Source organism: Orycteropus afer, unplaced genomic scaffold, assembly GCF_000298275.1.
Source record: "Orycteropus afer afer isolate SDZICR_OR568_19922 unplaced genomic scaffold, OryAfe1.0 scaffold00371, whole genome shotgun sequence".
In the NCBI taxonomy this organism is placed as follows: Eukaryota; Metazoa; Chordata; class Mammalia; order Tubulidentata; family Orycteropodidae; genus Orycteropus; species Orycteropus afer.
In genome coordinates this window covers 2,413,956-2,424,272 of record NW_006921958.1, presented here as the reverse complement: position 1 = coordinate 2,424,272, position 10,317 = coordinate 2,413,956, and positions in this window count along the sequence as shown.

Below are 10,317 nucleotides of genomic sequence, written 5' to 3'. Positions count from 1 at the left end.
TCTTTCTTCCGGAATGCAGACCTTTTCATAAATAAATCAAATTCCATTCTGCTAGCCCATTTGACTTAACTGAAGAAGTCCCACCGGCCGCCCTCACGTTGACTCTGATCCGTGGTGACCCCATGTGAGCCAGGGGAGGACCGTGCTCCACAGGGTTTCAATGGCTGACTCGCCAGGAGCAGATCACAGGGCCTTTCTTCAAAGGTGCTTCTGGTTGGACTTGAACCTCCATCCTTTCAGTTAGCAGAAGTGGCTTCACAGGGGCCTGCGGAGGGAGAAGACCACACCAGGTGACCCTGCAGAGGGCGGACTCCAAAACCACTGTCCATAAGATTGCTGTGCAGTGTTTCAGCAGAAATTCACTGTTTTTTATAAAAACACCTTTGCAGTTATTCATAACAACAAAAACATTTTTCATAAGCCCAGCTTACTCGTATCATCAATATACCTACAAGGCTAAAAGTCTGTGTTGATTCACTTTTCTAATGCGCTCTGGTCAGACGTCATCATTAGCCAAGGATAGTGAGGTTCTAATCCCATCATTTCATCTGCATGTGCTATACAGATATGCTGTTGTTCTTGCTGCTGTCAGTGTTTTTATCGTCACGATTTTGTCAAATTTTCTTGTATTTTAGCTACAATATTATGGTAAGTAGTATTTGTGAACCTACATCAACAACTTTTTTTGAGAATGAAGTCATCATTAAAGGAAAAGGAGAAAATCCCTCAGAGACAGCCAGACACCTTGGGAGATAGAGCCACCAGGTCTGCTGACTCAGGACCATAGGACACCAGACTCAATCGGTCCCACATAATACATAATAATCTTGTTCCACAACCTACTTTGGTGAGTAGCAACTGGGGTCTTAAAAGCTTTGGAGCGTCCATCTGAGATACAGCTAATGGTCTCCTCTCATCTGAAATGAAGAAAACCAAGGGCTTTTGGAAGCAATCAGCCCTAGGATATGATGGACTTCAAGACCAGAAGAACTAGATGGTGCCTGGCTACCAATGCCAGCCACTTGGGAAGGGATCAAAACTGGAGATCCTAGATAGAGTGGGAGGAAAAATGTGGAACACAATTTAAAAACACAATAAAGATCAGAATTACTGGTCAGATGGAATCTGGAGGGACCCCCAAGATTATGGCCCTGGGATACACTTCAGGCCTGGGATAAGATTCATTCCCAAGGTCTGGCTCTCAGCCCAACAATAGTAAGACTTACATGCAGAACACCCAACCCAGGGCAATGCACCCACCTACCCTACGAAGATACACCCCTTGAGCAATCGGCCATGGGGCACCAGAAGGGCAGCATTCACATGGAGGGAAAGCTGGACAGACAGGAGTGCATAACTGAGAAGGCCACAGGGATGTGGGGGTCACAGGGAAAGGAGGGGAGGAGAGTGGGTTAGGGTCGGAGATGGTAATCGGGGAGTGAAACCAAATGTACACAAAGTGTTGAATGTAAAACAAATTCTGCTCTGTAAATTTGCACCCAAGACACAAATAATAATGTTGTTGTTGTTGTTATGTGCCATTGAGTCGGACCTGACTCATAGCGACCCCTCCTTGGGTTTCCATGGCAGTATCACTACGGAAGTAGATTGTCCAACCTTCCTTCCGAGGAGTGGCTGGTTAGCAGTCAAGTGCCTTAGTCACCATGCTACCAGAGATCCTAATAATAATAGTCTATTAAAAAAGTAAAGGAGAAAATTAAAAAAAAAAAAAAAGGCTTTCACTTAGTTACTAGCAATGTTGTAACTAATAATGTTGTAATTCAATGTAGAAAGATTTTGCAGAACAATTTTGTTGTTGTTGTTGTTGTTAGGTGCCATCAAGTTAGCTCTGACTCATAGCAACCCTATGTACAGCAGAATGAAACATTGCCCAATCTTGTGCCAGCCTCACAACCCCTGCTGTATCTGAGCCCATCATTGCAACCACTGTGTCAATCCATCTCATTGAGTCTTCCCTTTTTGCTGACCCTCCACTTTACCAAGCATGATATCCTTCTCCAGGAATGGTCCCTTCTAACAAAATGACCAAAGTAGGTGAGATGAAGTCTGGCCATTCTTGCTTCCAAGGAGCATTCCAGCTGCTCTTCTCCTAGGACAGATTTCTTAGGTTTTCTGGCAGAACAAACAAATTTTGTTAAATTCTAACAATTTTGTTGTTATAATGCATATAACTAAGAAATATTACATTTAAGCAATTTACAACTACATTGATCACATTTCTGTGATTAAAATTGATAATAAACATTACTAAGGATTCTGTGTGGTCTGGGAGAGGAGGAGGCCTGTGGAGTATGACACCATGAGTTACTGAACCGGGTGACACCAACCCTAGTGATGCCATTGGCCAGCAGCCACATGCATTACCTGTCTGTACCACTTAGAGCCTCAGAAGATATCCCAAAACCAAAAATCCCAACCCACAGCCATCGAGTCAATTCTGACTCACAGCGTCCCTAGAGGACAGAGTAGAACTGCCCCACAGGGTTTCCAAGGCTGTCAGTCTTTACAGAAACAAAGCCCAAACCAAACCCACTGCCATCAAGTCAATTCCAACTCACAATGACCCTGGAGGACAGAGGAGAACTGCTCCCAAAGGGGTTCCAAGATTATAAATCTTCACAGTAGCAGGCAACCACAGGACTTGGTCAAACCACATAGATGCCAGGATGTTAGTACCCACCAGTTCTGCCAGCAGATGACCTTGAGTTGGTTGGAAGCTGCCAAATTAAAATGAACTTTGTCTCAACTTCTGTTTCACAACCACTTTGTGCATGTGATGCGGACTCAACACTTTGTTGGGCCTCCAGAGATACATCCTATTTTAGACATAAGAAGATCCTTCATTTCTCGAGGTCACTAACACACATGCCTTATGAACTCACTCCAAGAGCCTACATGCAAATACCTTTCTTGTGTTTTTATCACATACTACATTGGCCAATTACTACCGTATGAGATGAATTAGTGTTTCTTCCATGACTTTCTGGGTCTCAGGAGAAGAGCTCCCTACAACCCCAGGGCAACATCATGCTCGAATGTGCAAGCGACCTGACAATCCACAATAAGTTATGGCTAAATCATGGCTTACTCGTGGTTATTCTTAATAACATCCACTAAACAGAGAGCATGAGGCGTTGGTGGTTCGGTGATAGAATTCTCTCCTTCCATGAGGGAGACCTGGGTTCAAGTCCCAGCTGATACACCTCACGCAAAGCCATCACCTGTCTGTCTGCAGAGGATGGCATGGGGAATAGGTTGCTAGGTTGGTGAGCAGGTTTCAGTGGAGCTGCCAGACAGACAGACTGGCAAGGAAGGCCTGGCAAACTACTTCCAAAAATCAGCCAGTGAGAACCCATGGATGACAAGAGTCTAATCTGCACCTCTTCATGGGTATGGCACAGGACCAGGCAGCTCTTTGTTCATTGTGCACAGGGCCATCACGAGCTGGGGCAGACTTGATGACAGCTAACAACATCAACAACGAAAGAGACTGAGGGACACCTGAGGAGAGGCATGCAGCCCTTGAGGCAGCATCTCCACCCTCCCAGGGCACAGAGCATCATATTCTTTGCCAGGTACCAGTTCATAAACCAGCCCTTGTGTGTTCATAGCATCACACATCTAGGGGACTACTTTTTTGCAAGAACATCACTTGGATTGGAGTCTATGGTGCATAGCATCATATCACTTGGATTGGAGTCTATGGTGCATACTGCAGAATAAATTGTTAATGTTCCTTGAATTTTTGCCTCAGGATTTCAGAACTCTGCTAAATACAAGTTAGATCACTGTATAACCTTTTTAAGGAAGGCTAAATTTAAGGGGCCCTCCTGGTACAGTGGTTAAGCATCCTTGCCCACTATCTGGAAGGTCAGCAGTTCAAGCCACCAGCCACTCCATGAGAGAAAGATGTGGCAGTCTGCTTCCATAAAGATTGCAGGCTTGGAAACTCTATGGGGCTGTCCTGCAGGGTCGAGAAGAGTCAGAACCAACTCAACAGCAAGTTAAATTGAGACGAGAGAAAAGCCAGGACTCTTCTCCAAGTGGAGATGGAGCTTGGTAGTCAAGAAACTACCCACATGTGGCTACTGAGACTTTTTAAAGACTTACAGGGTTTTAAAAAAATATTAGTCCAGTCAAGGTCAATTGGCATAGCATAGTCCACAAAGACAAGGCTCTGCATCCAATGTGGCAAGTAGCAACTAGGGTCTGAAAAGCTTGTGACCAACCATCTAAGGTACAGCTATTGGTCTCACCCCATCTGAAGCAAAGAAGAGTGAAGAAAATCAAGGATGCATGGAAACAATTAGTCCAACCGACTAATGGACCACATAAATGCCAGCTTCCGTGACCCAAAGACCAAAACTAGTTGCTGTCCAGCTACCACTCTGAAAGGGATCACACTACGATGTCCTGGATAGACTGGGAGAAAAATGTAGAACAAAACTCAAAATCATAAGACAGACCAGGTTTGCTGGTCTGATAGAGACTGGTGGAACCCCCAAGACTAAGGCCCTTAGACACTCCTCAAACCTGAAACTGAACTCACCCCAGTGGCTCAATTTTCAAACAGTAGACAGGCCTATAAGGTGAACAGTAACCCCAGAGAGGTACAGACTCCTTAGAACAGCCAACCATACAAGATAAAAAGGGCAAAATCAGCAGACTGGAAGGGATAGGAAAGAACAAAAGGAACTGGTAAACACAGGAAGGCAGTGGGCAGAGTACTGTGACATCACCAGGCTTGTAATGAATGTCACAAAACAAAATGTGCATGAACTGTTGAATGGAAAACCAATTGGCTCTGTGAACTTTCACCCAACTCACCATAAAAAGTTTAAAAGTATATGTATTAGTCCACAATTCTGCACAAATTACTATGTGTGTCCTGTGACTCACCAATCCATGAGTCACAGCTGTCTATGTCCCTCTGGGCAGGACTGAGGAGCACCACAGAGCAGCTGCTCCAGAAATAGCCCATTAGTGTATTAACACCTTTATAACAGAACTCTAGGGGCCCTGGTGGCATAGTGCCTGAAGCATTCGACTGCTAACCAGAAGGCTGGTGGTTCAAAGTCACCAGCCACTCCTCCAAAGGAAGATGGGGCAATCTACTTCCATAGAGAGACCACCTCAGAAACCCAAGATGGGGTTTCTCTGAGTCAGAGCGGACTTGGCAGTGTGTGTGGTGTTGGAACAGAACTCTGGCGAATTTTTTTCTAAATTTTATTTATCGTGAGGTTGTTGAGAATATACACAGCAAAACCTGCACCAATTCAGCTCCTTCTACACATACAAGTGAGTGACATTGATGACACTCTCTGAGCTGTGCAACCATCCTCACCCTCCTTTTCTGAGTTGTTCCTCCCTCATTAACAAAACTGACTGCCGTCCAGTCGGACCCGACTCATAGCGACCCCTCCTTGGGTTTCCAAGGTGGTATCACTACAGAAGTAGATTGTGCTTCATCTTCCTTCCGAGGAGTGGCTGGTGGGTTTGAACCGCCAGCCTTCTGGTGAGCAGTCAAGTGCCTTAGGTACTACACCACCAGAGCACCTTATGATCTGATTAGCAAGGTCATTTAGAGACGGAAATAATTGGAGTAGCTGATGGTCTTATCAGGAAGCTAGAAGGCAGAGGAGAAGAGAAGTTCCTCTAAGGTTCCTATCTAATCTTTCCCGTTGCTGTTGTCAATCTGATCCCACGTCAATAGTTCTTAAAAGAGCGTACTGCTCCAGGAAGGCATTTTTCACTCATTAAGCTAAACTGTTGTTCAGTTTTAAGATGACCTAGGAGATATTTTTGGTTGATGGTCTAAGGAGTATCTCAGCACAAGGAAAATAGTTTTGATTATGGCCTTAATGCTGATGGGAAGGGCATTTTGAATTTTGATGACAACCTGAGAGGAAAATTTGCCATTTTACACAATCAATTCCTTTCTGTTATTTCTAAAATAAAAAAAATAAAAAAAAATGCTATTACATTGAAATTGGGTTTTCAAGGCTGTAAATCTTTATGGGAGTAAGACTGCCTCATCTTCCTTCCATGGAGCGGCTGGTGGGTCTGAACCTCCAACCTTCTGATTAGCAGTCAAATGCCTTAGGCACTGCACCACCAGAGCTCCTTATGATCTGATTAGCAAGGTCATTTAGAGATGGAAATAATTGGAGTAGCTGGTGGTCTTATCAGGAAGCTAGAAGGCAGAGGAGAAGAGAACATAGGTGCTATTTGTAGCAGATATTTCCAAGTTGGTGGGGGGCACCCAACCAACCACTGCCATCAAGTCAATTCTGACTCATAGTGACCCCATAGGGCAGAATAGAACTGCTCCATAGGGTTTTCAAGGCTGTAAATCTTCACAGAAGCCAAATGCCTCATCTTTCTCCCATGGAGCAGCTGGTAGATTTGAACCATCAACATTTTGGTTGGCAGCCAAATGCTTTAACCACTATACCACCAGAGCTTCTTTGAATGGGGGTGGAAGGGGATAGTATACCAAAGGGTTTGTTTCTGTCCACACAATTGTGACCTCTACATGTTCTTTAAGCAAGCAGATTCTCAGGTTTTAAATGGCTTTCTTCTTTTAAATACCACCACTCGTCTGTCAGTTGGTCGAACTGTGGTTGCTTGCGTGTTGCTGTGATGCTGGGTGCTAAGCCACTGGTATTTCGAATACCAGCAGAGTCACTCATGGTGGACAGGTTCCAGTGGTGCTTCCAGAGTAAGACAGATTAGGAAGGAGGACCTAGGGATCTACTTACAAAACAATCGGCCAGAGAAAACCTTATGAATAGAGGCAGAACATTGACTGATATGGTGGTAGAAGATGGACCCTTCTGGTTGGAAGGCTCTCAAAACACGGATTGACACAGCGGCTTCAACTATGGGTTCAAACATAGCAATGACTATGACAATGGCGCAGGCTCAGGCAGGCTCTCGTTTTGTTGTGTATAAGGTCACTAGGAGTCAGAATTTATTTGATGGCACTGAACAACATCAACCTTCAAATTGTTGTCAAGGTTACATTACAGAAAAACAAAGCAAATACTTGAATAAAATAATGGTCTGAAAGCCTGATTCCAAACCTTCATTTCTTCAAAGCCTAAAGTGTTAGAAACGACATGTGGAAAGACAGTGGGCAGCTCGTTGATGATCTACAAAGTGCTGGGAACTCCATTCTGTAAGCTTATAGCACAAGGAGGGAAAGACCACCTTTTTCTTCTGCAAGTCCCCAGCGGGAACAGCCTGCCTTTCCCGCAGCTTTCTGTGTGCACCTGCAGGCAATGTGGACAAGCCAACGGAGCCTCTTTTCCCCAATGCTGCATCTCTGAGTTCCAGAACATGCTAAAGGGACCCACAGATGCCAAGGGGGGTGATGGCATACACAGATCTCTCTGTAACTTAGTGACACACATACTGAGGGTGAAGGACTTGGGGGGAAGCAGTATTTAAGACAGGAGCTCTGGTGGTGTAGTGCCTAAGGCATCTGACTGCTAACCAGAAGGCTGGCAGTTCAAACCCACCAGCCACTCCTCGGAAGGAAGATTGAGCAATCTATTTCCGTAGTGATATTGCCTTGGAAACCCAAAGAGGGGTCGCTATGAACCGGATCTGACTCTACAGCAGTGAGTTTGTTGGAGCTCTGGTAGCATAGTGCCTAAGGCACTTGACTGCTAACCAGAAGGCTGGCAGTTCAAACCCACCAGCCACTCCTCGGAAGGAAGGTTGGGCAATCTACTTCCATAGTGATACTGCCTCAGAAACCCAAGGAGGGGTTGCTGTGAGTTGGGTCCGACTTGACAGCACATAACGACAACAGTATTTAAGACATTTAAAAATATCACTTGGAAATTTTAGTGCCAAAAGCCAGAGAATTTCAATCCCCCTTGAATTCATGTCTCCCTAGAACTTTCCAATGTGACCTGATTTGGAAATAGGATTAGTTAACATACTAGAGCAGGATGGGCTTGAAATGCAATTATCGGTGTCCTTATAAGAAGAAAAGAGACACAAAGGCACACAGGGGAGGACACCAATGGTGTCAGAGACAGAGGGACTTTATCCATGTCAGAGGCAGTGTCTCTGAGGCAGAGGAACAGCAGAAGCTAGGAAGAAACATAGAACCTATTCCCCCTAGATCCTTCAGAGAGAGCACGGCCCTACCAGCACCTTGATTTTGGACCTCTGGCCTCCAGAATAGAAGTGAATTAATTTCTGTTGTTATAAGCTCCCCAGTTTGTGAGACTTTGTTATATATATAGCAGCCCTAGGAAAGTGAAATATTATTGAAAATATGTCCATACTTTTGACAAAGATATGAAAGAATATGTTTTGACCAAAGCCATTTGCATCTCTTGCAGTTGTGGGCAACCTTGGCTGCAATATTAGAATCTTCAGGAATCTTTTAAAAATCTGATTGGCCAAGTTGCATCCCAGTCTAGTTAAATCAGAATGTCTGGAGGTGAAACCCAAACGTCAGTACTTTTTAACACTCCCTGGGTCATTCCTAAGGACCCGTGGTGCAAAGTGGTTAAGCATTCAGAGCTGCTAACCAAAAGATTGGTGGTTTGAACCCACCAGCTGCTCCACAGGAGAAAGATGTGGCAGTTCTACAAAATTACAGCCTTGAAAACCCTGGGTGACAGTTCTGCTGTACCCTGTGGGATCATGTCAAGTTGGGATCAACTCAGTGGCAATGAGTTTGGTTCAGTGGGTAACTCCAATTGCAGTTAGTGCTCAGAGAACCACTGATAGACCATATTATATGCAAATAAAGTGCATGTTATACACAGCTTTTTAAACCATGCAACCCTTTCATACAATGGTTTGCTATGAACACTGTGCATGTTATAGGCATATGTACATTATTTATATGAGGGGTTATTTGTGAAAAAACACGGTACTGGGATACAGTCAGATGGTATTCTAACAAAGCCACCGGTTTCAGAGCCAGGCAAGTTTTGGCTTGATTTGTGGTTTCAATACCTACAAGCTGTGTCTTTGAGCAAGTCATTTACTCTATCCCATGTTTACACGGGATTGTGAAGATTAACCTCCTTAATTGTGTAAAACCTCTGAAAGCATCTGGCTCAGAGTGGGCACGTATTAAGAAATGTTGCTTTTCTTTCATTCTCCCAACACATACAGAGACAATTCAGCAGGGTATATAAGAATTCAGCCTCAGGAGTAAGGCTGTTGGGAGTTACATGACTCCACCACTTGTTGTTACTGGCTGCTGTCTAGTTGGCCCCCAACTCAAGGTGACCCCATGCACAACAGAACAAAAAGCTACCCAGTCCTGCACCATCTCCGTAACTGGTAGCAAACTGAACTGTTGTGGTCCATAGGGTTTGCACTGGTTGATTTCTGGAAGTAGTTCCCCAGGACCCTCTTCCTAGTCTGCCTTAGTCTGGGAGTTCTCCTGAATCCTGTTCAGCAGCATAACAACATCCAAGTCTCCATGAACAGATGGCTGGTGGCTGCACATGATGTGCGCTGGTGGGGAATCAAACCTGGACCCCCAGCATGGAAGGTGAGGATTCTGCCACTGCACCACCAATGTTCAGGCATTTCTCCATGCTCACTTCCCTCATCTGTGAAAACGGAGGCTTGGAGAATCACTATGAAGTTTTTGTGGGATAGTGAGATAATTTGATCCAGGTAAAGCACTTACAACAGTCTGTGACCCATTTGAATAACTGTTAGCTTCTATCATAAATGTTACCTGGTAACTCTTTACACAATCTCTCTTTGATAACATGTAATTCCTTGTGGTAAACTTCAACACCCCTTCTCTTCCCAATCAGAAGCAATAGGATATATTTGAAAGAGCTGAGTCAGACCAGGGGTCAGGAAACCTGAGCTCTGATTTCAGCTAAGATACCATGAAGCTTTAGGACCAAAGACACACCACTTTTCCCAGTCTTCCTGTGTTAGGCTGGGTTTTCTAGAGAAGCAAAACCAGTAAAACTTAGAGAGAGAGAGAGAAATTTACCTTAAGAAAATGGCTCACACACTTATAGAAGCTGGCAAGTCTCAAGTTCTTGGATCAAACATCAAGCTGGAGGCTTTTCCTGACTCATGCAGCTGCAGGGGCTGAAGAGCTCAAGGTTGGCAGGCAGTACCAGCTGTTGACTCCAATGAATGATGAATCCAAGATCTCCAGGCCAAATGGTGGACTTTTTGCATACAGACAGTTATAGGCAGCACAACAGGATCCCGAACTACAGAAGAGTATCTCTTTTCCCAGGATGTCCCTAAGTATACTGGAAGCAGTTCACACCCTTAGGGAAACTC